This window comes from Podarcis muralis, chromosome 8, assembly GCF_964188315.1.
Source record: "Podarcis muralis chromosome 8, rPodMur119.hap1.1, whole genome shotgun sequence".
NCBI lineage: Eukaryota > Metazoa > Chordata > Lepidosauria > Squamata > Lacertidae > Podarcis > Podarcis muralis.
Window position 1 is genome coordinate 12,490,494 of NC_135662.1, and position 26,414 is coordinate 12,516,907.

Below are 26,414 nucleotides of genomic sequence, written 5' to 3' on the forward strand. Positions count from 1 at the left end.
GGACTCCCCAGGAAGTCTGCATCAGATTGCAACCCTAAGGAGAATCTGGGAGCTTCCACGAAACTTGCAATTTTCGTGCTTGCCTGTGCTGGGTACTGGCAGAACTCCACCTTCGCTCCAAGCAAGCTATTGCTATTAATCACCACAACATTTCTGTCTCCTGCCAACATTCCCTCCTCCCCGTGCAATGGTGCGAGATACTGACCTCAGCATGCACCAAGCTTCCTATAGCACTCCCGTAATCCTAAAAAAAGCATCAATCATGCATCTTTGAAACCAGCAAAGACGGAAAGTGCTTAGAGTGCAATTCAGCCTCTGCCATCCGCAGCAAGGTGTCTTCATCACAGAGAACAGCAACAAGAAAACCAAATCTCTGGGAAACAAACTCTCAATCTCCAAGCACACACGAACCAGAAAGCATATGGTCCCTGGAAGTGTGATCACAGTATCCTAAGAGAATATGGCAGCCAGGCATCGTGAACAGCATGTTTTGCAGTACAGTGGAACCTTGGTTCTCGAACGGCTTAGTTGCTGAACAAATTAGCTCCCGAATGCCGGAAACCTAAGTGTTCCGGTTTTCAAACGTTTTCCGGAAGCCGAACATCCAACACGGCTTCTGCAGCCAATCGGAAGTCGCGCCGAATGGTTTCAGGAGTCAAACAGACGTCCAGAATGGATTAAGTTCGAGAACCAAGGTTTCACTGTATTAGAAGGAAAATATCTGCACATGACAACACATCAGCTTGGTTCACACTTCATTTTAGTTAAATTTAGCTTAAAAGTGAGAGTGCAGGGCTAAAACCGCAGGTGCTTTGCTTTTCCCTCACTCCTGCCACACTGCCAGGAGCTAAACTATGGTTGGCCTTAGCGGCACACCAAATCCAGGCTCATGGTTTGTTTCTTCCCAAACCACCCACACGCAGCAATCCGAGAACAAACGTTTACAAACACTCTTGGGTTTGTTTGGAGATAAACAGACTGAACCAGCGTCCTGGCGCAACGCTAAGCCCAGCCATGGTTTAGCTATGATTAGCGTGGCGGCGGCAGGAGAAAGCATGTTTTCTCATGTTCAACTCCTTTCACTGTGCTTAAAAGGTCAGGAGTGATATGTCCATGTTGGGGGGGGGGGGTACATAGAAAGAAAGAGAATGAATTCACTGCAAACTTTGAGAAACTTAAAACTGATCTGTGTATCAGGTAATCACAGACGTACCTGGGTAGCACACTTGTCCCAATGGGAAACAGTAGGGCAGGGAGTCTCATGTTCAGACTACTGGCGGTGCTTTTCCCCCAGCATCCTCACACATAAAAAAAAATTAACCACAAAAAATGCATATTCCATTGATAGCGGGGGAAATAATCCATCTTCGGCAATGTTATCTTGGTATGAACATCCAGAATGAGGGGAGGGGGGACAGCCAAAATCTTTCGTCCCTCCCCACGCACATATTTCATCCGCAGCTGGCATTCTCCGGAGTCTTTGGGCAGCTCAAAAAAGTCCCACGGCCTTGGGCGTCCTTGGACGAAAGGAACAAGATGTTGGAGGGGCTGCTGCGTCTATTGGATCGCTCCAGAAATCAAGACGGAGACCTTGGGAAGAGGGAACAAAACAAGGAGAAACTGTTACATGGAGCAGACAGGGCATGAGACAGGGAGCTGGGGGTGGGAGAGTAGATTGGAAATTGTTCCACTTGCATGATAAATCTAAACTTTCCCTTTTCCTTGCAAATGGCTGTCAGAAAGGTGTGGGGGAAAGAGAGAGAAAGGAAGCCTGATCTCTCAGTAAGCAGTCAACAAATTTTCAGCATCTTGGTCTGCAGAGGATGGAGGGCAAGGTGACTTCAAGGACAAAGGGCCTCCCTTGTCTGAGACAGCCATCAAAAATTAGGTGGGGAGAGAGACAAAGAGAGGAAGAAGAATTAAAGGCTGTGAGTGAGAAATTTAGCAAACACTGTTGACCTTCTTTCATTCGATTCAAAGGAAGCATACAGGTCTCCCCCCCCCCCAAACCAATAAACGTGGGTCAGATTTAAACCGGAAAGCCGGGCAAGTGCAAAGTTTAAACGGGGTCTCTTTGCTGGTGTTTAGAGCACCAGCACAACAGAGGAAGCAATGGCCCAACTCAGAGAGGCATCCAAGCAGAGGAGACACCCCTAAGGTTTGGGAATCCCGGTCCCAACTGGAGGGCTTTGCTGACATGTCTCAGAGAAAGGATCCAATCTTGTCTCCACCCCACACAAGGTGACTTTAAACTGAGCTCCTCCTGAGCCTTAGCCCTGTAAAACAGGGCAATGCTGTCCAACTTACAGGTGATGCCACAATTTAAGACCTCCAAAAAGTCCACAAAAACTTTTAGGTCCAGAACAAGCAACAGGAAGAACCTCTTCACGAAACTCCAAAATAAACTTGTGGAACTCACAGCTACTTGATGTGGAGGGGACCCGCCAGCCTGCACGGTCTGTTGGCTTAAGGATCAGACCAATCCACAGGCAATGGGTTCTATCGATGCCACCAAACAGAACCTCCAGGTTCAAAGACAGAAGATCTCCAAATGCCTTGCCCTATTCTGCCAGGGCTCTTTTTTTATATCCTTTAAAATTATTATTATTCAACCTGGAAACCGTAATCAAAAGATACCCGTTATGGATGCAGGCTGTTCAGACTACGGGCTGAAACCAATGCACAAGCCGTTTCCTAATTGGGGAGGATGTGTGAGGTGGATGTGGCAAACATGAAGCATTCCATAGTGAATATGGTTTATCGTTGGAGGCTGTCCAAGCACTGCGTGTGTTTGTGTGTGCGGTTAAGGCGGCTGTGTTTGTACAAGCAAGTCAAGGGAGGGAAGGGAAAGTGATTTATTTCGCGGTACCCAAGCGCTGTTGTCACTCCCCAAAGCAACGCCGCATTTTGTTTTTTTGCTCAACGCACGCGTCATCCTCGGCAATTCATCAGAATGTGCCAGCTGCGTGGGAAAAAAAGAGGAGCTCCCACTCTTGCGAGAGATGCTTAAAATGCAATTTTTAATCTTAGGCACCTGCACTGCAATGGCACCAGGGCCAGATTTAGGTTTGATGAGGCCCTAAGCTACTGAAGGCAATGGGGCCTTTATATGTCCAGCTGTCCTTTGCCAATAACAAATTCTCCATTTGACCATTAGGTCCAGTGTGGCCATTAGGTCCAGTGTGGCCGACTCTGGGGTTGCGGCGCTCATCTCGCTCTATAGGCCGAGGGAGCTGGCGTACAGCATGCCTAAGCCGCTTCTGGCGAACCAGAACAGCGCACGGAAACGCCATTTACCTTCCCACCAGAGCGGTACCTATTTGTCTACTTGCACTTTGACGTGCTTTCGAACTGCTAGGTTGGCAGGAGCAGGGACCGAGCAATGGGAGCTCACCCCGCTGCGGGGATTCGAACCGCCGACCTTCTGATCGGCAAGCCCCAGGCTCTGTGGTTTAACCCACAGCACCAACCCAGGTCCCATATGTGTAAACCAAAACGTTGCTTCAATTGTTTTAAGCTCCGCTCTTGCCTTGCTTGTCCTTTGTTGCCGTTATCTACCACCCCCTTTCCAAAATGCAAACATTAAAGGTGGTCTCTCGCCTGACCCAAATGAAAAGAAATGACAGGGAGATTATGCCTGTGTCTCCTATCTCAGGCCATAATCACGGTGATGCAATTCTGCCAAGAACCATTCAAGTGGGTGGGGTGGGGTGGGCTTGAAGGGGGCTTTGTTTGCTTTTGTGGGTTAAGTGGCTTATCTTAGGGAGATAAGTTCTCTCTTCCTTTCCCCCTCTTCTGCTTCCTCCAACACTGAGCATTTAGAGTCATAAGAAGTAAGTTGCAGCAACTCTTAAAAGGTAAAGGTAAAGGGACCCCTGACCATCAGGTCCAGTCATGACCAACTCTGGGGTTGCGCGCTCATCTCGCTCAAGAGGCCGAGAGCCGGCACTTGTCCGCAGACAGCTTCCGGGTCATGTGGCCAGCATGACTAAGCCGCTTCTGGCGAACCAGCGCAGCACACGGAAACAACGTTTACCTTCCTGCTGGAGTGGTACCTATTTATCTACTTGCACTTTGACGTGCTTTCGAACTGCTAGGTTGGCAGGAGCAGGGACCGAGCAACAGGAGCTCACCCTGTCGTGGGGATTCGAACCGCCGACCTTCTGATCAGCAAGTCCTAGGCTCTGTGGTTTAACCCACAGCACCACCCGCATCTCTTATATCTACTTAAAACAATATTCCCCACAGTTACCTTCTTCTGGCTCCAAAACTACCCATGCATCAATCGGACATGCACAATAGGCTCCCCCATAGCTCCTCGCTTTGCGCCAAACTGAACCACTGCAATCACCGCTGGCCCAGCAAAGCCGGCCCTAACCAAACTCAGATGTTTATTTGCACCCGGAAGTTCCAGCACAGCTTGCTTCCACATAAAAGGGGAGCCTGGTTGGCTTTCCACCCCCCCAAAAAAACATTTGCATTTCAAACCCCTGAAAAACTGCCTTGCCAATCCCAAGCCCTAAATGCATAGACAGAGACACACACCTGAGAGTTGGCTAACTTTAAGTCAAACTATTTGCTCACAAACAAAGCCAAATTGGCTGCTAATTGCTTTTTTGGTTTTTTTTTAATAAATGTATTTTTATTAAAGATTTTCTCTGCTATTCACTTGTGTTCCTTTGGTGGCGAGAGAGAATTGGCTGCTAGACTGCTCTGCTATAAAGACACTCGTCTCTGCCTTGCTTATGTGTCCCCTCCCATGGGCTAATGGTCTTTCAATGGGGGGGGGGGAGAGACACTCAAAGAGATTAGGAAAAGATGAGCATCTCTTAAGCCTCTTGGTATTATGTCCTGGCTAAGTGCTGCATCCATCACAAGCCAAAGGTTCGCCCCCACATCCCAAGATTCCAGCAAGGCAAAAATATATTCCCCAAGGGTGGATCTGCCCACTGGTATATAGAGGTGGTGGTGGTGGTTTTGCTACTTGCTTACAGGGCTTAATTACATTTAAAAAGGAGAAAAGGAGCCAGTGAATGAGAGCAAACTCAATTTACGAGCCTGATGCAGACAGAGCCAACTGAATTTAGAAGCAATTTGACAACTGGAGGTCAGCAGTAGATTGCCCCGCTCAAAAGCCAGATGGACAGCAAGCCAATTCCCACGCTGCTGGCTTTAATTAACGGAAAGGAGCTTACAAACCAAGATCTAAGAATGTAAGGAGAGAGGCCCGGCCGGACCCGGGACCATCAACGCCAGCGTCCAGTTTAGCACAATGACCAACTACTTGGGAAGAAGCTGTTGTTTGGCAGTGGAATAAACTCCCATGAGAGGTGATGGACTCTCCTTCTTTCGAGGTTTTGAAAGCTGAGACTGGAAGACCATCTGTCTTTGATGCTTTAGCTCAAGATTCCTGCATTGCAGGGGGTTGGACCAGATCAGGCATAGGCAACCTCGGCCCTCCAGATGTTTTGGGACTACAACTCCCATCATCCCTAGCTAACAGGGCCAGTGGTCAGGGATGATGGGAGTTGTAGTCCCAAAACATCTGGAGGGCCAAGTCTGCCTATGCCTGGACTAGATCAGTTTCCCAAACTGGGGTCTCCAGCTGTTTTTGGAATACTACTCCCATCGTCCTTAGCTGGCAAGATAATGGGAATTGTAGTCCAGTTTGGGACTGGTTGATAAAGGAACGACACAACTTTTAGAAGACATCTGAAGGCAGCCCTGTAGTGGGAAGTTTTTGATGCTTGATGCTTTGTTTTTATATATGCTGTAAATATGTTTTATATATGCTGTATAAATAATAAAAAATATTATTATTATTATTATTATTATTATTATTATTATTATTATTATTATTATCATCCTCAGGGTCCCACAAGCAGAATGCGGGCACAATCGTCCTCTCCAGCTGTTGTCAACTGCCTACCAGGAAACCTTGCAGCACTTGGGGATTTTTATCTTAGAGAAAATGCAATTAAGAGGTGACATAAGAGAAGTTCATAACAGAGGAAATGGATTGAGAAAAGAGAGGACAACGTGTTATTCTTAGAAGGAGAACCACCTGAAAATGATTCACAGATGGTATTTAACTCTGAGGAGGCTTGCTAAGATGTATAAGGCTGAATCAGATAAGTGCTGGAGAGGCAAAGACATGATGGGAACCTTCTTTCATAGGTGGTGGACTTAAAAAAGGGGTAAGAGTATTCGGAAATGATTCATAATGAATTGGGGGGGGGGGGAAATGTTTAAAAGTACTTTCAAAAAACAAAACAGAGTCCTTTCTGTTGGGGATAATTCCGACTGAAATTCCCAGGTGTCAAAGAAGGTTATTTATGTATGCCATTACTGTGGCCCATGTTTTGTTAGCCCACAAATAGAGGTCCCAACCAAAGAATGGCAACTTAAGTTGACAGAATATGCACAAGTGGCAGACTTAACATACAGAATAAGAGAACAAGAAGAACATACGTTTAAAACGTTTATTGAATACAGTGGTACCTTGGTTTACAACCATAATCCATTCCAGAGGTCCGTTTGTAAACCAAATCAGATTGTAACCCAAGGCGCACTTTCGCCAATGGGGCCTCCAAACAAATTTTGTTCATAATCCAAAAACACATGGGTTGTAATCCAAAAAAAGGTTGCAAACCGGGACATGCACTTCCGGGTTTGATGTGTTTGTAATCCAAAACATATGCAAACCAAGACGTATGCAAACCAAGGTACCACTGTATATGGGAAATAACTGTGTACAGCTGAAAACTCTGGCAGCATTAAGACGAATTGAACAGCGTAAACAAGTTTTGAGGGATGCAATATGGAATACTGATTGGTACAGTTTCTGTAAAATATGCAGGGATTTAAGATGGGTAAAATGAACCATGGAAAGAAAAGAAGGGAAGTCACTGGTATCTTAAGGATGTAAAGTGAGTGTTTTAAATTGTGTAGCAGAAAAATTAATAAAATGAGGACAGGAGGTTGCCCTTGATGGGTCTGATTCAGAAACATCCCCCAGCACTTAGTATTCAGAGGCAAGATGCCGGAGGTTTATCCTCCCTGAATTGCAGGATTTAAGTGTCAGCTTAAACTCCCCCAACCACCCAGGACCACCCCGCCCTGCTCCCAAGCCTCAATTTGCAAACTATTTATAAACATCCCTAGTTTTAAGCAATGCAAATCACTGCCTCTTGAAAGCAAATTAAGAGCTATCAGAGCCTTTCACGCCAGGGGTCCATTGATGCAGATCAGATAAGGGCAAGGGGACACAGGGCTGCCTTCTCTTTTGTTTCATCACCAAGCCCTGGTCTGAGCCACCCAGCACAAGAGGATTGCATATCTCTTGCGCATACAAAGCTCAAGGTGCAAAAAGAGTCTTCCGCCTTTTAAACTTGCCACTAAATAAGGAGGATTGGCAATTAAAAGCGATACAATATGCAGAATTAGTAGGTCTAACGAAAGTAAAATAAAGGAGCAAGGAGATGGAGTATGCAAAGAGGAGGATTGGGGATATTTTGTGAGGTATTTGGAAAATAACTGGAAACGCTAGCGGGATTAAGGTAAATTCAACAGTATAATATATAATAAAGGAGAGAAAATAAGCAGAAGAAAGTGAACCAAATATAATAATATGCAGGAATGGTGGGAAAATCAAAGGAACCAGGGGAAGGAAAGAAGGGAAGTCATCAAATGTTTTATTATAAAGAAAAATACTAATGGTGCATATATAGATATAGATAGATAGATAGATAGATGGATATTTGAATGTGATTTTGGAAATGGTAATAATGGAAATTATATTTTTAAAAATTAATGCAAGAAAATAAATAAATAAACCTGCCACTATAAGGATTCTCCGAGTTAAGCCAAAGAATAGTCTAACAGGGTTGCACTTGAGAGTTGCGGCACGTTTCACAACTTTGGGCTCATCCACACTAATTTTCCTTCCCACTTTTCCAGTCCATGTCTGAGCACCTTTATTTTTTGGCCGCGCTACTGTCTCCACAAAACCCCACTTTTTAACGCTCTGGGAAAGAGTGTGTTCCCAATTTCCAATATTGTTATCACTGGCCATACTGGAGTCAATGGTGTAATGCAGCAGCAAAAAAAGAGGCTAACACTATACTAGGCTGAATCAACAGAATACTGTGTCCAATTCTGGGCGCCACAATTTAAGAAGGATGTTGACAAGCTGGAAGGTGTGCAGAGTAGAGTGACCAAGATGATCAAGGGTCTGGAAACTAAGCCTGATGAGGAGCGCTTGAAGGAGCTGGGTATGTTTAGCCTGGAGAAGAGGAGACAGAGAGGAGATAGGATAGCCATCTTCAAATATCCCAAGGGAACAAGCTTGTTTTCTTGTGCTCCAGAGGGTAGGACTCGAACCCGTGGCTTCAAGTTACAAGAAAGGCGATTCCGACTAAACATATGGAAAAACCTTCTGAGCTGTTTGACATTGGAACAGACTCCCATGAGAAGTGACGAACTCTCCTATCTTGGAAGTTTTTAAGCAGAAGTTATCATAGAATCATAGAGTTGGAATAGACCACAAGGGCCATCGAGTCCAACCCCCTGCCAAGCGGGAAACACCATCAGAGCACTCCTGACATATGGTTGTCAAGCCTCTGCTTAAAGACCTCCAAAGAAGGAGACTCCACCACACTCCTTGGCAGCAAATTCCACTGTCGAACAGCTCTTACTATCAGGAAGTTCTTCCTAATGTTTAGGTGAAATCTTCTTTCTTGTAGTTTGGATCCATTGCTCCGTGTCCGCTTCTCTGGAGCAGCAGAAAACAACCTTTCTCCCTCCTCTATGTGACATCCTTTCATATATTTGAACATGGCTATCATATCACCCCTTAACCTCCTCTTCTCCAGGCTAAACATGCCCAGCTCCCTTAGCCGTTCCTCATAAGGCATCGTTTCCAGGCCTTTGACCATTTTGGTTGCCCTCCTCTGGACACGTTCCAGTTTGTCAGTGTCCTTCCTGAACTGTGGTGCCCAGAACTGGACACAGTACTCCAGGTGAGGTCTGACCAGAGCAGAATACAGTGGCACTATTACTTCCCTTGATCTAGATGCTATACTCCTATTGATGCAGCCCAGAATTGCATTGGCTTTTTTAGCTGCCGCGTCACACTGTTGGCTCATGTCAAGTTTGTGGTCAACCAAGACTCCTAGATCCTTTTCACATGTACTGCTCTCAAGCCAGGTGTCTCAAGCAAGTTGGATGGCCATCTGTCATGGATGCTTTAACTGAGATTCCTGCATTGCAGGGGGTTGGACTAGATGACCCTTGCTTGCCCCTTCCAACTCTAAGATTCTGTGATTAAGGGTGATGGGAGCTGCAGTCCCCAGAAGTATCTGAAGGACACAGCATTGATGACGCTTGGATCGTATCCTACAGGTGAGACACACCTTCATGTACAAATCATTCATTTCTGCAATTTGCTGCCGCTCAACCCAAAGCCTTCTCTGCAAGCCATCTCAGAAAACATGACTCGCCTCACTCCCTCCCCCGCCCCCAAGAATATGGCAAGCCTCATTTGAATAACGAAGCGCTACTTCAAAGGGCAAGCTTCCCAGACAAGGTGTGCTTTTATGTTTGGAGCAGAGGTCTGGCTGCTAGGCTTGGGAGATGCAATGCTACGCAGTCCAAGTCTGTGATCATAGCTAAATGGGGAGCTGGGAATCATAAAAGCATTGCAAGGGTGGATAGCTTGGGCGGATAGGTTTCACGCAGCTCTTTATAAAGCGGCCTTGTAAATAACTGAGCTGGGAGAGGTGGCTTCCCCAGAGCAAGAGAGTGGGTGCTGCCACACTAAAAGATTGACTTCTCACAAATGTCAGTACGGTGCTACCTTGGTTCTCAAATGTCTTGGTTCTCAAACAACTTGGAACACAAACACTGCAAACCAGGAAGGAAGTGTTCCCGTTTGCAAACTTCTTTTGGAAGCCGAACATGCTCCGTAATAATAATAATAATAATAATAATAATAATAATAATAATAATAATAATATTTATACCCTGCCCTCCCTGGCCAGAGCCAGTAAAATTACAGTAAAAACATAATGGGGGGGGGACCAATTTAAAATACAGGTTAAAATGCAGCCTCATTTTAAAAGTAGCCCATAAATCAAAACCATAAGGGGAGGGAAACATAAGGGTCAGTCTGAGTCCAAACCAAGGGCCAGGCGGAACAGCTCTGTCTTGCAGGCCCTGCGGAAAGATGTCAAGTCCTGCAGCGCCCTAGTCTCTTGTGACAGAGCGTTCCAAATATCTGGAGGCGGGCCACCTCTGGTTTTATTTTTTTAAGAGCTTTGCAGAATCAGAGGCTTACTTCACTCTGGAATGACCAGCCAAAACTCCCTCTGCCATGCAGTTTTTATTCACATTGCAACCCTATCCCTCCTTTGAACCTGAGCAGCCTTATATTATGTTCAAGCCGTTATTACGGAATCTATGCGTAGCCACAGGTGAAAACCCTGAACCTCACACCATTCGGGGGAAGAGATGTCTCTTCCCATGGCAGCCCCAGCTGTCAGCACTTCACTGCTGCAAGACTCCCAAGCCTGTCTAAGCGACTCCCATTTGAGCCTGAGAAAAGCACCCAGATAAGAGTGTTTGCGCTTGGCACACAGTTTGTTGCTGCCCCTCCTTCTCTGAAGGATGTTATCAGCCACAGGTGCTTCTGATCTGCACACAGCTGCTGCATCAAAAGAGGCTTATGGCTCTCACCCTCCCCTCCAGAGATACTTAAATGATTAGCTCCACGGCAGCAATTGATGTTGCATCTCGCAGGCACCACCCAAGCATCTGAAAACCAAAAGAAAAAAGGGGGGAAGGAGGCTGATTCAGCATGCAGGAGAGTCTGCTTGGGAATAGCAGCGCTGACCCACTTTTTTGAAGTGTTTGCCATAGTTGAAACTATGGAACTCCCTGCCACAAGGGAGTGCAATGGCCACGAGATGGTTTTAAAAGAGGATTAGACAAATTTGTGGAGGGAAAGCTACTGAGGCTGCAATGCTTGTGAATACCTGTTGCTGGAAGCCACAGGAGAGAGGGAGTAGCTCTGGCGCTCAATTCCTGTTTGCAGGTTTCCCACAATGTTTTCCCACAACTTAGAGAATTTCCCACAGCTTAGAGAAGGATCTGAAACATTTTCCCTGAAGCTTGGAATTTGTGTTATTTAATTCTTGAATTTTTCTTGAGTTTATTGAATTCTTAAATTAAGAAACCAATCATTCTCTTGAATTCTTGGGTTTTTTTTAATGTTTTCACGTGTTGGAAAGCACTTTGAGATTCCCCCCCCCTTTAAAATATAAAACAGTATAGAAATCATCATCACCATCATCATCCAACCAGAAAAAATGGTGCTTAGAGATTCCGCTGGGGCAACTTTAACCTAGGCTTAAGGTACCAATTGGCGATTAGCTTTTACAATCAAACCTCTTCTTACGTCCCGTGCAGCGTGGCACGGGGACTCTCTTCCGCAGCTGCAGAAATCGCTTCTGCGCATGCCCAGACGCCGGAAATCGCGTCTGCGCATGCCCAGAAGCAATTTCTGGCATTGTGCTGTGCCGGTCCGGCCCACGGAGGATCTCTGGGGGCAGTGATCTGGCCCATGCCCAGTAAGCCTTGCCGACCCCTATCCTAGTCCAACACTCTAGCCACTGCCCCACACTGGCTCTTTTTAAGATGCTGTCTAGGTTTGTCATTGCTTTTCTCCCGGCTCCCCACTCTACACCACTATAAATCTCCTCCTCTCTTTGCAGGGAGTGGAGCATTTCAGGAAGCAAATGAACACGCAGTCAGGAGCCAGGCTCGTCGTGCTCCAAAGCAACATCTCTCTGGAACCTTGTGCAATACAGGTGCTTTACCAGATAGCTGCATCCTTAATCTGTGGATGTGTTTGAAGCCAGTCAAGAAGAGGACATGGTGAGAGCATCAACAGGGGACAGATTTGAAAGGAGGGATTTCCTCCATTGTTTTTCTAATTGGAGATGCCGGGAATCTCATTGGAGCCTTCCTTGATGCAAAGCAAGTGATCTCCCACAGTGTTGCCCTTCCTTCCCCTCAGGCAATTGAATCATTATCCAGTGTCTGATCTGATGGCAACAAAGAAAGGGCAACATCAGCTGCGCTGCATCACCTTGAACAAACCTCCCAGATACAATTGGTCCTGGTGGTAACAACTGTTTGGGCCTAGGAACTTAGGAAGCTGCCTTGTACTGAGCCAAACCACTGGTCTCCATACTGTCAACCTTGACTGGCAGCAGCTCTTTCTAGCCTTTCAGGCAAAGGTACCTGACAGCATCTTTAAAAGCAGAGACATCACCTTGCCAACAAAGGTCCATATAGTTAAAGCTATGGTTTTCCCAGTAGTGATGTATGGAAGTGAGAGCTGGGCCATAAAGAAGGCTGATCACCGAAGAATTGATGCTTTTGAATTATAGTGCTGGAGGAGACTCTTCAGAGTCCCATGGACTGCAAGAAGATCAAACCGATCCATTCTGAAGGAATCAGCCCTGAGTGCTCACTGGAAGGACAGATCCTGAAGCTGAGACTCCAATACTTTGGCTACCTCATGAGAAGAGAAGACACCCTGGAAAAGACCCTGATGTTGGGAAAGATGGAGGGCACAAGGAGAAGGGGACGACAGAGGATGAGATGGTTGGATAGTGTTCTCGAAGCTACCAGCATGAGTTTGACCAAACTGCGGGAGGCAGTGGAAGACAGGAGTGCCTGGCGTGCTCTGGTCCATGGGGTCACGAAGAGTCGGACACGACTAAACGACTAAACAACAACAACACCTGGAGATGCCAAGACTGAACATGGGAGCCTGCAGCCCTGTGCTATGGCCCTTGCTCCAGCTTAAAACTGTCAACTGAAGGCAACTAAAAATTGTCTTGGGTCGCTAGGGAGCTGGCTCATTTGTCCAGGATACCTCAAGAAATGGGGTTGGGATGGAATGGGCATCCACTGCAGGGGTGCAAATGCTTCCATATCTAAAACGTCAAGAGGCCAGGGTGGATAAAAATCAATGGTGTTTTTTTAAAAAAATGATATTTTTTTATTTAAATCATTTTTTTATCTAAATCATATTTTTAAAATAAAATGCTTTGGGGGGGAATCTTTCTAAAGATAGTTTTCGATTTAAGTTACATTATAGTCAAAAGGCTATTCATCAGGAAATAAGGATTTGTTTTAAGTTTTTCATGTTTTTAAAAACTCAGTCTGTTTTTAAAACAAAAACAAAAAACAACAACTTTTAGCCACACCGGTTAACGAAAATTGGATACATATGCTATCACGTTATTGCTTCAGTTAAATAAATTGTTTAAATTGTTATTAAGGAAATGATTATTTTTCTCCTTCCAATAAAGTACAGCAGAAAAGTTGTCCAAATATAAACAGTTTATTTATTAAACCTCACAGTAATTTCATAACTATCTATGTATTTCTAATAGTATAACCAAATCAGTAATTTCTGATACAACTGTAAAAACTACTCTGAAAATTTATGATTCCAAAAATGAAACCTTCATCTGGTTGTAAATATTAAGATTATACCAGCAAGAATGAGTCTTTCTGTAAAAAAATGATTTGAATCAAGTCTTACTGACTAGTGATTTAAATCGTGATTTAAATCAATTTGATTTAAATCGAATCCACCCTGCGGGAGGCAAAGACAAAGAGGAAGATCTTGATAATTCAGAGATTCTATTAGCCAGGAGGAAAACTAAGAATGATTGTTTTATTATATTTCTCTGCCACTTTTCATTCAAATGAATCCCAAAGCAGCTTACAAACAATAAATAACAATAAGGTGACAGAACATAATAGAACACCACAAATGCAACATTAGTCACACAGAAGTATTAACAATTCATCGGCAAAACAGTTGCAATCTATAAAGCACTGCTAGCAAAGCAGCAACTAAATGATAAGCTAAATATCACCATTAAAGCAAATGTCATATTCTATGATGAACAGATCAATGCAGCATTCATACTCTATAAAGCAATATTGACAGCATTTAACGAAACAGCAACTGAAAGATGAACTAAGCACTGCTGAGTTCATGCGCACTCCGACTCCTAATATTTTGCTCTGTTCAGCTCATTAAAACACACATGTACACCTAATGGGAACGAACGCCAAAATGGAAGGCAAGCTAGCAAGCAGGGAATCAGGGCTGGGTTATTGCAGAAGAGAAAAGAAGAGGAGGAGGGAACAGGAAAGCAAAGAAGGCAGGATGCTGGAGATAAGGCAGGCCTCACAGCTGCAGGTGCCCCACACAGTCATCAAACCATCAGACTGTTTCATCTCTGCTTTCTCAGGACAATGTAAGACTCAGGGATGGTTCAGATGTCAACACACCAAGCCCTGCGCGTTACACTGCAAAGTAATTTCCTACCTACGTCTCCCAGGTGGAGGCAAACCATAATTTAACCTTTCATCTGTGCACGAGGCTGCGCACTTGCACTCCAAATTGCTATGATTTTGGGGGTGGGGTTGCACACATAGCAAATTATGCTTTTCTTCTTTTTTTTAAAAAAAGAGATCTTCCGCATAGCTGTCAACGTTCCCTTTTTTTGCGGGAAATTCCCTTATTCCAGTGCCGTTTCCTGCTGCTTCCCGCTGCTATCCCGGATTGTTAGATATCCCGTAGACTGTCCCCGGGACAGGTGAGGCTGCTGATCCCTTATTTTTGAGGCTGCTAATCCCTTAATTTCAAATCTGAAAGTTGACGGCTATGATCTTCCGCCTTGAAAACCTAGGTCCTTGTCACCTACGACAAGGCATGCATGAGCAAGGCGACCCGTACTCCGTGCCAGAGAGAACTCGCCTCCTCAGCCGAGGAAAAATCAGCCGTGTGCTCAGAGGGTTCCTTTTAAACAAGATTAGATCCCCGAGGTAGCAAGGAGAAAGAACAGGCCGCCTTGTTCCGAACTGCCTTCGTTCCAAAATCCTTCTGCTCTTCCTGCAGAGACGCTTTCAGTCCCCCATGCATTTTGCTGTTTCTTGCAGGCAAATTGCCAGCTGTGTCAACAGCTTTCTCCAGAACACTTGCATCAGGGCTGTCCGAACTTAAGGAGAGGCCATTTCCCCACCCCCTAAAAATGTTGTTATGAAAGATATTGCCTGTCTGCCTGTCACATAGAAAGCTTGTCCATTTTGGGGGCTGAATCCGGCCTGCCAGTCAGTTTAATCTGGCCCCTGTGGCAGTTTATTTCCTGGGGTAAAATCAAAATCAATCAACCCTAAAAATCAATCAACAATTTTGGCTGGCTCTTTAGTCGGCCCTCACGGCCCTTCACTTCATCAAATCTGGACCTCATTGGAAAAAAGTTAGGACACCACTGGCATAGAGGAATGACTCTGTGAGGCTCCAAGACGTGCATTTAAAAAGGCTTAATCCAGCCTAGTCCCCAAACCGCTAATTAGCACAGCACACCCAGTTATATTTTATCAGATTTTCAAAAGTTTAACATGCGCATTCCATGTGGTGCCCAGAACTGGACACAGTACTCCAGGTGAGGTCTGACCAGAGCAGAATACAGTGGCACTATTACTTCCCTTGATCTAGGGAATCTTGAACATTTTTTTTCAGCCAAGGAAAGCGCATGGTGCTCATCTTGCATGAGTAAGCAGGGAACAGAGAGTGCAAGGAACAACTGTGCATTTCAGGATTATGACTCAGAGATTTCTCTTCCATACACAAAGCACGCCTTTCCCTCGCTGTGATTCACTTTGGAGAATTGGATTAGGGTTCCTCTCCGCCCCAGCAGCCATGGCCCGGATCCATCAGGATGCAGCCTGTATAATCTTTTCAAGTTTCCTCCAGAAACGGAAGGCCGTTTCACAGAGTTGCCCTCCAATGGAGACGGGAGCCTGCCAGGGATTAACTTATACAAACACAGCTTTCTCATTCTCTCCCTCTCTCTCTCTCTCTGGTCAGCCATCCACAAACAAACCGTCATGAGGCTGCCCATCCTCAGTCCACAAAAATAGCAGGAAAACCCCGTGAGATCCATGTGACTGACCTTTGGGGCAGCAGCAAAAAAGGCAAACACATGCTCCCCCCCCCCCTTTAAAAAAAGAAAAGGCAGAAACGCCAACATCTCCAGCGAGTGAGATCATGCTCACAGGAATAGAAGACTATTAATAGCGTAGGGGAGGCGAGCAATTATTTCATGCAAAATCAGGCGCTGAGAGAAAGTGATTACAAGCCAGGCATGGGTGCTGATTTGTCAGAAATGAGAGAAATACTTCCTGGCCAAGCTGAATGGGATCTTTTTTTTTCCCCACCAGGGAATAGCAGAGGCTGACAGGCAAGCTGGCTGTCTTCCTCATCTTGCAACGTCCACTGAACCTGCAATCATCTGCTCTGTACACAGGCTGGGAAGCAGGTACCTGCCTGGTCGCCTGCAGGGGAGCAAAAATCGCCTCCAGGCGACCAGGGACACAGCTGGGCCAAGAGCTCTCTCTGTGCCAGAGAGGTCCAGCGCCGCCGAGGGCCTTCTGGCGATTCCCTCACTGCGAGAAGTGAAGCTATAGGGAACCAGGCAGAGGGCCTTTTCAGTAGTGGCACCCTCCCATCAGATGTCAAGGAAATAAACAACTATCTGGCTTTTAGAAGACATCTGAAGGCAACCCTGTTTAGGGAAGTTTTTAATGTTTGATGTTTTATCGCTTTTTTACTATTATTATTAATATTCTGTTGGGAGCTGCCCAGAGAGGCTGGGGAAACCCAGCCAGATGAGTGGGGTATAAATAATAATTTTTTTATTATTATTATAACTCCAACTCCTATCATCTCTGATCACCAGCATTTCAGCAACATGAGGACCACAGGTTCCACACAGAGGACAAAACTGGGGTTCAAGATGGTCTTAACAGATTGGAGAACCGGGCCCCAAACTTACAGAAGGAATTTCAACAGGGACGCACAAAGATGAGGGGGGCACCTGGATTGCCAGAATCTCACCAGGGTCCTCCTTACTCTTCTTCAAACAGCGGTTTTGCCTTATTGCTTTTGCACAGACACCACACACAAACACACCCTATGGCCATGGAGTGGAGAAAGGGAGGGAAATAATATATTTGCCAAAGAAGCTCCTCAGTCCTACTCGCAACATTCCCCAAGAAATCCCTTATCAAGAAGCAATTGGCTTAACTGTTTAGTTCCCAAGGCAGCATACCACAAGGATACTGACAAGCCTAAAGGCTCTGGCCAGCTATGCTTCAGGCAACTTGCCGTTATCACAGAAATCTGAAAAGATATGATCCCCAAAACCAATTGCTGGAAACCAGGGGAAAGAAAAGTGTTGCTGTTTCATGTTCTTCACCCTGGTCTGCCAATGGGATATTAGGATACTGGCCTAGATGGGCCCCTGGCCTGATCCTGCAAGCACTTCTTGTTTAGTCGTGTCTGACTCTTCGTGACCCCATGGACCAGAGCATACCAGGCACTCCTGTTTTCCACTGCCTCCCGCAGTTTGGTCAAACTCATGCTGGTAGCTTCGAGAACACTGTCCAACCATCTCGTCCTCTGTTGTCCCCTTCTCCTTGTGCCCTCCATCTTTCCCAACATCAGGGTCTTTTCCAGGGAGTCTTCTCTTCTCATGAGGTGGCCAAAGTATTGGAGCCTCAGCTTCAGGATCTGTCCTTCCAGTGAGCACTCAGGGCTGATTTCCTTCAGAATGGAGAGGTTTGATCTTCTTGCAGTCCATGGGACTCTCAAGAGTCTCCTCCAGCAAGCACTTCTTATGTTCCCAATATTACTCAGAAGAACAAAATCGCCGCCCGTGCCAAAGCGTTGTTGGGATCTGGAGAGGGCCGGGACAAAAGCTTTTCGCCACTGAGATCATTGTTTGCAGGGCTTCCGTGTTTTGTCCCTCCCTTTGGGAAGTTCTCTGTGGCATCACGGTGCTATTTTAAGCTGCGCCGCCTAATTCATTTATTTTTTAAGAGACGAGGCAGGAATGCACGCCGGTTTACTGGAACCTCCGCTACCATGGAAGACTTCTCTACTTGAGCAAAGATTAAAAAACCGAGCACGCAAAACTGCTTTTATGAGGGGAGGAGTGTTCATTATCAGGAGGACCAGAAATATCCTCCCCAAAGACATGTGTGCTTTGTTTTCCGGCTCTATAGGAAAGACAGGACAAGATTTCCAGTTCAATAAGCTGCATGAGAGCAGGCTTCGCCTCCCAAGTCCGGCAAGGCGGCTGTTTACTGTAAGAATAATGAACTGGCAGCCAAGGCAATCCGCCTGCTGATAGTAATTAGGGGTTGGTGCATTTGGAACTGCATTTACACAGTTTTTCCGCAGCTCCAAGAAACATGCAATATGAGAATTTGGCAATTATTAGAAATACATAAATAGCAAAAAATAAAAACAAGTGAGGCTGGGCAGAGGCAGCAGGAGCCAAATTCAAGCCAAATCACTGCCAAGAAAAAAAATAAAAAATTTGAGATTCCTGCATTTCCGGGGGTTGGTCTAGATCAGGGGTCTGCAACCTGCGGCTCCGGAGCCGCATGTGGCTCTTTTACACCTTTGCCGCGGCTCCGGGACGGATACTAGCGAGGGGAGGAGGCGCATTGTGCGCCCCAACACTCCCCACTGTGGCGGGCGCTGTACTGGCTGTGACGTTGCATGGGGGCGGTGCGTGCGTTAGTCACGCACTGTCCCGATGTCACCTTCCCGCCCGCTGTCAGATCGGAGGGCAGCGGCATGCATGCTTTAAATGTTGCAATGGTTTTGCGGCTCCCAGGTGTTTTTTTCTTCGGAAACGGGTCCAAGTGGCTCTTTTTGTCTTAAAGGTTGCAGACCCCTGGTCTAGATGATCCCTTGGGATCCCTTTCCAACTCCACAATTCTGTGATTCTAGGATCCGAGGCTTGTATGGGGAAGAAGCAGCTTCAGTCTAATCTTAAAACATTATCAGAGGCTCCAGAGATTTGAGTGAAGGAAGAACAACTTAGCTACTGTGGGCACATCTGCAGACCACCAATTTAAAACCGCTTTTAACAGCCTTCCCCCACTGTAATTCCCAGAGTGGTTTAACGATCGATCCCTCTTCCCAGGGAACTCTGGGAATTGTAGATCTGCGAAGGGAATTGGGGCTTCCTAGCAACTCTCAGTATACTGCATTGCTCGGGATTCTTTAGGGGGGAGACCATGACTGTTAAAAGCAGTACAACAGGGCTTTAAATATACCGTGTGGATGTGGCCTGTAATCGGAAATGTAAGATCTAGGTTAGATTACTGCAATGCATCATACGTGGGGCTGCCTCTGGAGACAGTTCGGAAACTTCAGCTGGTGCAGAATTGAGCAGCCAGCTGGCTCCCTAGGGGAAGACGGTTTGAGCATATAGCACCAATCCTGGCCCAACTGCGCTGCCTGCCAATTAGCTTCCGGGCCCAGTTCAAAGTGCTGGTTTTGACTTATAAAGCCTTAAACGGCTCAGGACCGCAATACCTCAAGGACCGCCCTCTTTCCATATGAACCTACCCGGACCCTGAGATCATCTTCTGAGACCCTTCTTCGTTTGCCTCCTCGAGAGAGAGATCCAGAGGGTGGCAACATTAGACAGGGCCTTTTCCGCGGTGGCTCCCCGATTGCGGAATGCTCTCCCCAGGGAGCCGCGCCTGGCTCCTTCATTGCATACCTTTAGGCGCCAGGTGAAAACACTTCTCTATAGCCAGGCCTTGGGCTGATTGAACATTATACGGCTTTTTCAATGTGTTTATGGACTTTGTGGATATTTAAGTTATAATTAGAAAAATCTTAATAATTATTCATAAAGGAAACAGTTTATAAGAAGTAAATAAGGAGGCCAGATACAGGAAGTCTTTTATTTGGTTGTTTGTGTTGTACGTTATGCTCACTGTATGTTCACATTTAATGAGGGTGGATTTGTGTATTGAGGGGTGGGGGGGTTATGTTGTAAATAAAATTCCAATAATATATTTTTTAAATGTGTTTATGGGATACAGTTTATTGGTTTGTTTTTGTTCTTGCTTTATTAGTTATTTCTCAGTTTGGATTTTTATGTCGTGAACCATGCTGGGATCTTCGGATGAAGAGCGAAAAGAAATTTTAAATAATAATAATAATACAGTGGTACCTCGCAAGATGAAAGGGTTTTTGGTTTTTTGAGTTGCTTCGCAAGACGGAAACGTCTTGCAAGTTTGTTTCCTTTTTCTTAAAACCGTTAATACAGTTGCGACTTGACTTCGAGGAGCAACTCATAGCACGCAGTGTGGTAGCCTTTTTTGACGTTTTTGAAGACTTTGGTGATTTTTGAAGCTTTTCCAAAACTTTTCCGAAACCGTGCTTCGCAAGACAAAAAAATCGCAAGACGAAAAAACTCGCGGAACGAATTAATTTCGTCTTGCGAGGCACCACTGTAATACATATGAAGGTAGCCCTATATAGGTAAGTTTTTAAATGCTTCAAGTTTACTGTGTTTAATGCTTTTGTTTGCTGGAAGCCGTCCAGAATGGCTGGGGCAACCCAGTGAGATGGGTGGCATATTATCATCATTGGTGTTTTTGGATTGGCCAGGTTTTGTATATATATATATAAATACTGGTTGGTGCTTTGAGTCGCTGCTTACCATCTCGTTGGCTGCCGTGCAGAGATTACTGCAAAACCCAAGAGAAACCCTTAGAAGCAAAAGCCGCTCTTCCAAAACCAAAGCCAAATATAGATATTGGTTTTTTCTCCCCCCCCCCCCCCAGGAGGGAGCTGGGCAGGGACGAAGGGGCGCAGGATAAAATCTGCCAACTTCTGGCCCTGGAATTGAGCGCTTCTTGTTGCTAGGCCAAAGGGGACGGCGCGGCAACCCAAACTAACCGCAGCTGGATCTGCACACTCTGCAATAATTATTCAGCTAAATCACAAGGCCCTCTTCTGTGCTTCGCAACCCAACATTTGGCTGCCTCGTCTTTTCCACGCACACTCGCTGCCAGGCAAGAGAGATAGAAGACAAGCCCACCCCCACCCCCCGCCAGCCCAGAAATTGGGGGGGGGGGGAGAGGAAAGCTGCTACAGAAGCCAAGAGAATGGCAGCCTAGCATGTAATTACTCTGAACAGGAAAAATAACCTCCCTCTCAGTAGGCTTTCCAGTTTAAGAACAAAATCACCATGAAAGGGGGGGGGAGGGGGCAAAACCACAAAATTCCCTGGGTCCTCTTTTTACTTCAGTAGTCTATAATGTTTAAAAGCAGCAGAGGGCTTTAAAAAATCAAATCAACAGTGCTAACAGCGTTCGTTTTGTCCTCAAGTTTTTGCAGGAAATAGCAGCCCTCTCAGCCCCTGTCACAATACAAGCCCAGGGAGCTGCAAGTTACCAGTTTGGATGATTGATCCATATAGCTTAGTACTGTCTGCACTGATTGGCAGCAGCGCTCCACGCAGGGCTCTCTCCCCCTGCAACCTGGGCCTGTCGGGGGATTGAGCCCAAGGGTTTCTGCATTCAAAGCTAGACCCTTCCTCAGACACTCAAGAACTGCCGTAAGGGCAGTAGCTAAAATACAAGGACGAAGCGCAACCCCTGGTTTCCTGGAGGACGGACCCAGAAAGTTGTCTTAGATTCCTGTTGCGAAAAAAAGAGACTCTGTCCAGTCTCTTTCAACGCAACAAGCAGTTGAAAGGCTACTGACTTACTTTACACCACTACTGGGAGGAGCATTAAAAGGTAAAGGGAACCCTGACCATTAGGTCCAGTCGTGGCCGACACTGGGGTTGCGGCGCTCATCTCGCTTTATTGGCCGAGGGAGCCGGCATACAGCTTCCGGGACATGTGGCCAGCATGACTAAGCCGCTTCTGGCGAACCAGAGCAGCGCACGGAAACGCCGTTTACCTGCCCGCTGGAGCGGTACCTATTTATCTACTTGCACTGGGGTGCTTTCGAACTGCTAGGTTGGCAGGAGCAGGGACCGAGCAACGGGAGCTCACCCCGTCGCGGGGATTTGAACCGCCGACCTTCTGATCAGCAAGTGCTAGGCTCTGTGGTTTAACCCACAGCGCCAGCCGCGTCCCTGGGAGGAGCATTAGTAAAGGTAAAGGTACCCCTGCCCGTATGGGCCAGTCGTGTCCGACTCTGGGGTTGTGCGCCCATCTCGCTTAAGAGGCCGGGGGCCAGCGCTGTCCGAAGACACTTCCAGGTCACGTGGCCAGCGTGACAAGCTGCATCTGCCGAGCCAGCGCAGCACACGGAAACCTTCCTGCTAGTAAGCGGTCCCTATTTATCTACTTGCACCCGGCATTAAGCCATGCCTAATCTGTTATGGCAACCTCTTCCAAGTGGTAGAGCATGAGATTAATAACACCAGGGTCATGGGTTCGAATCCTACCCTCGGCAAAATATTCTTGCACTGCAAGGGAGTTGGACTAGACAGCCCCGGGAATGATTCTATGATTCAAAGCATGCTTAAAAACATAAGAAGTTGTTTTATGCAGAGTCAGACCATTGGTCCACAATAAAGTTGACACTGATTGGCAGGCAGCAGCTGTTCAGCTTTTCAAGCAGGGGACATTCCCAGCCCTACCTGGGACGCTGGGGGTTAAACCTAGGAATTATCAAATTTTAGAGTCAGAAGGGACCCCGAGGGTCATCTAGTCCAACCCCCTGCAATGCAGGAATCTCAGCTAAAGCATCTATGACAGATGGACACCCAACCTCTGCTTCAAAACCTCCAAAGGAGGAAAGTCCACCACTTCCCGAGGGAGTTCCTTGATCTCAAATCAGTTTATTTCAAACATTTCTCTTTTGCCTCTCAATCACAAGGTTGTCTGAGCTGGCTAATGATGGTGATGAAATTTTGCCAAATCTCTAGCTTTTTAGGTTTCAGCATTTATTGCTCCCACACTCTCAAGTCACAACCGTATTGTCTCGAACAGGCACAGGCAAACTCGGCCCGCCAGATGTTTTGGGACTACAACTCCCATCATCCCTAGCTAACAGGACCAGTGGACAGGGATGATGGGAGTTGTAGTCCCAAAACATCTGGAGGGCTGAGTTTGCCTATGCCTGGTCTAGAAACTTGAGGCACTAAAAATAAAAAGTGATTTCCGAATGCTGTGTCCCTGAGCTGCAGCCCTTCCTTTTAGCACCTGAGCTAGCAATTCAGCCTAACTCAAATGCCGAACTTGGACACTGCCCCTGAGAAGTACTAGCAGCCGCAGGAGTCAAAAAAGCATTTCAAGCAACCGGCAAGCAAGTGAAGGACCGGCTGATGCACAGCCTAAAGTTGCCAGATAACCCCTAATTTTAAGGCGACATCCCCATTATTCACATGGGTGACAGAAGCTGTGCATAACAGAACAGACCTTTCATTTCAGAACATCCCAGCCCCGTAGCAATCAAGGGAAAAGGCACAAGCAGCGCCAGTGTGTCCCTTCTCCTGGAACCTCTGGCTCAGAAATCCCATTTACTGGCTTTTAAACATGACGATAAACGGTCTTGGCACCTGAAATGCCAGGTGGGGAGGATACATCCAGTCCATCGTTTTAAGAACAGAGGCTTCGAGCAACTGCGAGAGAAATGGTTCTATTTGCACTTAATATAAGCAGGGGAAAGAATAGTTTCCCTTTTCTCTTTAGGAAGAAGATCTGGGTGGTTGTTGTTTTCTCATGCCCACCACCCTTTAAACAGCAAAGAAGCAAAACCTTCAGAAGGGCCAAAGCCATTTAAAAAAGCAAAAAGCGAAGCATGCAATTTATTCGGTGTTCAACTTAGATGACCTGGAAGATTCATGGTCTGAGGGAGGCAGCAGCAGAGCTCATTTCGCGCCAAACATCGGTGGACGCAGCTGCCAGCGCCGTGAACTTGGAATAAGCACTCTTCCCCGACATGGAAATAGCCTCAGTGGGCACCAGTTTCCTGGAAAAATGCTGTTTGGCTGAAGCGAGCCAAGAGTTTAGCTCGCTCGCTCGCTCTCTCCCTCTCTCTCTCTCCATCCTGCAAAGCTCGCAGAGAAAGCCGCTGCCTGCTACATAACAAACACTGGAGAATCCATCTTCAGGTTTGCACCCTAAAAATGCCTCCTACGATCTTCAGTGCCACTAGGAAGCAGCCACGTTTGTGCAAAACGAATAAGCCCCGTCGCCTGCAGATCCCTGCAGAAGCTATCAGGCCTTCTGCAAGGTCTATATAAAGAGCCTGGCCCAAGGTGACTTCAGAGACCGTCTCCATTTCAAGCAGGGAGCCAAGACACGGGAAGGCGTTTGGACCATCGTCCCATCGCTAAGATCCTCTACCTCCCCAAAGATGCACCAGGGCTGCTATTAAACACCCTTGCAAGATGAGAGCAGCAACATGGCTGAAAATGGGGCGCTTTGCCCCAATTTCCTTGAACTCACTGGCACCTCTAATGAGGACCCCTCCATTGATAGCTCAGGCAGCAGAGAATTAGATTCTTAATCTCAATATTGTGGGTTCGAGCCCCACTTTGGGTGAAAGACAATAATAATAATAATAATAATAATAATAATAATAATAATAATAATAATAATAATTGGGCTCAGGGCAGCTAACACCAAATATAAAAACAATTGATTGAAATACAGCTTTAAAAAACAAGATTAAAATACAACATTAAAACATTAAAATGCAGCCTCATTTCAGGGGAAACGCAATCAAAAAAAATTGGGGGATGAAAATGTCAAGTCTTCACTAAGGCTAACTATCCAGACTGGTCCTACATGGGCCAGAAAAAAGCCAGGGAAGTCCCCAAATAGGAGTTCCAACACAGAAGGAGGAAGGAGTTGTCCTCTTGGTCCCTTCCAACTCAACAAGTCTGAGATTCCGATGTTGTGTTTTCCCCCCGCTGTAACCCCATCCCTGTGGCCACCATTATGACAACAAGGAGATACTCAAGGTCACTGTAATATCAACAGCTTTCATTGTATTCAATCCCTGCCTTTATACCATTATGAAACTCAAACTGGTCTACAGAAGGGTCTCGGGTAATCATGAATGGATGGGCCATTATTCATCCGTGGCAGAGTAAACGCCTAGCTACTTTTCTTAGGTCTGTGGTGAGGGTGAGTATCTGCAACACCCAGCCAGCCACAGAAACCACATCACAGTGTCTCTACAGAAGAGACAAGGGGGTCTTCTCCAACAGGCAAAAATGTGGGGCTCATTTAGTCACAGCTGTTAGGTAGTAGCTCTTCCTGAAAAGTGAGCAAAGCAATTTGAGATGGGCTGGTAGTGAGGCTCGCAAGCAGGGCTGCGAGTGGTACCTCGGGTTACATACGCTTCAGGTTACATATGCTTCAGGTTACAGACTTCGCTATCCCAGAAATTGTGCTTCAGGTTAAGAACTTTGCTTCAGGATGAGAACAGAAATCGCGCTCTGGCGGCGCGGCAGCAGCAGGAGGCCCCATTAGCTAAAGTGGTGCTTCAGGTTAAGAACAGTTTCCGGTTAAGTACGGACCTCCGGGACAAATTAAGTACTTAACCCAAGGTACCAGGGTCGCTGCATTAATAGCTGAATCGCCCCTTCGGCCCAAATTCAAAGTGCTCCCTGGGCAATGCATATGAAGGTCCTGTCCTGCCCAGATGACAAGACTCGCTGATGTGGTCCAAAGGAAAGCAGAGCAATATGTTTGGCACCAGCTTGGCGCATAGCTGTCAACCTTCCCTTTTTTTGCGGGAAATTCCCTTATTCCTGCGCCGTTTCCCACTGCTTCCCGGTGCTATCCCGGATTGTTAGATATCCCGTAGACTGTCCCCGGGACAGGTGAGGCTGCTGATCCCTTATTTTCAAATCTGAAAGTTGACAGCTATGGCTTGGCTGCAGGAGTTGCTGGGAGGAGGCATACAAGGCTCCATCCGAGCACCTTAGCGACTTCGCTGTGTAAGGTTTACTCCTGAGCCTTTTCTTCCCTCAAAGATGTCCCTCAAGGCATAAGAGGTTTAAGATAGCCCACATCTTACTGTTCTCTCACCCCGCTTACACAGTAAATCTGTGCCAGCCCAGTGTTGTTAGGTTTCAGCTTAATTCTAAACCAGCTTGGGACCACTTTACAGTAAGGCGAGACACAAATACAGTGGTGCCTTGGGTTGCAGACGCTTCAGGTTACAGACGCTTCAGGTTACAGACTCCGCTAACCCAGAAATAGTACCTCAGGTTAAGAACTTTGCTTCAGGATGAGAACAGAAATCGTGCGGCGGCAGCGGGAGGCCCCATTAGCTAAAGTAGTACCTCAGGTTAAGAACAGTTTCAGGTTAAGAATGGACCTCCGGAACGAATTAAGTTCTTAACCCGAGGTACCACTGTATACCACAAAGGAAACAAACAAGAATTGCCCCAAAAGGAAAGCAAACAAATACCGGTATGCGTGGCATTGAGAGGTAAAGAGATCGAAATCCCTCCCTGCCCAGAGTGACA

The 26,414-nt window shown here is 46.4% G+C and overlaps 1 long non-coding RNA gene across 1 annotated transcript in view; it reads right to left on the reverse strand.

Annotated features, from left to right (window-relative positions):
• LOC114600249 (uncharacterized) overlaps positions 1–26,414 on the reverse strand; it is a 144,798-nt gene that overhangs the window by 105,848 nt on the left and 12,536 nt on the right. The window contains exon 2 of the long non-coding RNA XR_003707502.2: positions 1,214–1,590. This is a non-coding gene — a long non-coding RNA (uncharacterized LOC114600249). The remainder of the gene's footprint in view (positions 1–1,213; positions 1,591–26,414) is intronic.